Genomic DNA, 1,072 nt, shown 5'->3' on the forward strand with positions numbered 1-1,072 from the left:
CAGGCCGCCGGGAGTCTGAAGGGGTCCGAGTGCGACGGGCTCTGCCTCGAGCCTCCTAGCTAAGGCCTGCGCGGACGGAACCTCGGGCGCTCTCCCCTCCGCCAGGCATCTGCCACCCCCGGCCCACGGACACCGTCCCACCAGCAGGCCCCGCCGGGTCACAGAGCCAGCTGCTGCTGCCTAGAGCGGCTACAGCACAGACAATCGTTACAGCAGGTAAGTGCCTAGAGCGGCTCTGCAGGAAGTCCTCCGGGAGATCGAGGTGACGCGCTAGAAGAGCTCCGGGGACGGCATCCGTGCCAGGGGGAACGGCGAGGCTCTCTGACTGACAGGCCGCAGAGCAAATCAGTGGCTCGGGATGAGGACGAGAAGCCAATGGGAGAGGCAGGGGGTGGGGCAGTTAGGGGTCCGAGTGGGGGCCGTTGGGCGGAGAGTGGCTCTCAGGCCCTGTAGCCGCTCGAGCGTCCCGGTGGAAGCGAAGCTGTGGTTTTGCTGTCTGCAGCTCGGCAAGCGGCTCTTGCTCGCCCTGGCCGCCCGTGTGGCGGCGGAGGGTCTTCCGGCTGGGCGTGGGGTGATCGCCGACGGGGGTGTGGGGGCGGCGAGGCCGAGCCACTTGGAGTGGAGGGTAACCTGGGCCGTGGCCGCTGCCCATGGGGAGCGAGGGGCTTCTGTAGCATTTGCTGGTATGATTCACAGGGCTGAGAGAGCAGAAACTGAGCAGAACTAGGGAGGAAATGTGGCAACAGCCTCTAAATACTGCAGGCAGGTATTTCTCTAGCAGCGTTACTCCAGCGCTCTTTGATGCACGGTCGATCGGTTGGTTACCAGCGTTAGTGATAGCCAACTCTTCCCAAAGTGTTTTAAGTGTTTTGAATGTATTATACAGTTGAGGAAAACTGCATCAGCAAGTTGGCTCTTAGGGTTCTAGAAAGCAAATTAAAGAGAACTCTGTAAAATATGACTATAAACAGGTTGAGAGGAATCTGTGTTGTTTAGTGAACATAAAATTAAAAGATACTTAAATAGTGGCTTATTTATTTCCAAACAGTAACTATAGTTTTGGTGTATTCAT

The 1,072-nt window shown here is 57.7% G+C and overlaps 1 protein-coding gene across 1 annotated transcript in view; it reads right to left on the minus strand.

Annotated features, from left to right (window-relative positions):
- Positions 1–320, minus strand: part of PEX2 (peroxisomal biogenesis factor 2) — a 22,430-nt gene extending 22,110 nt beyond the window's left edge. The window contains exon 1 of the mRNA XM_026842862.1: positions 225–320. The gene's annotated coding sequence lies outside the window, so the exon portion shown is untranslated. The remainder of the gene's footprint in view (positions 1–224) is intronic.
- Between the last annotated feature and the right edge of the window lie 752 nt (positions 321–1,072).

The sequence above is a fragment of the Athene cunicularia genome (assembly GCF_003259725.1).
Source record: "Athene cunicularia isolate RWA chromosome 2 unlocalized genomic scaffold, athCun1 chr2_part1, whole genome shotgun sequence".
Lineage (NCBI taxonomy): Eukaryota > Metazoa > Chordata > Aves > Strigiformes > Strigidae > Athene > Athene cunicularia.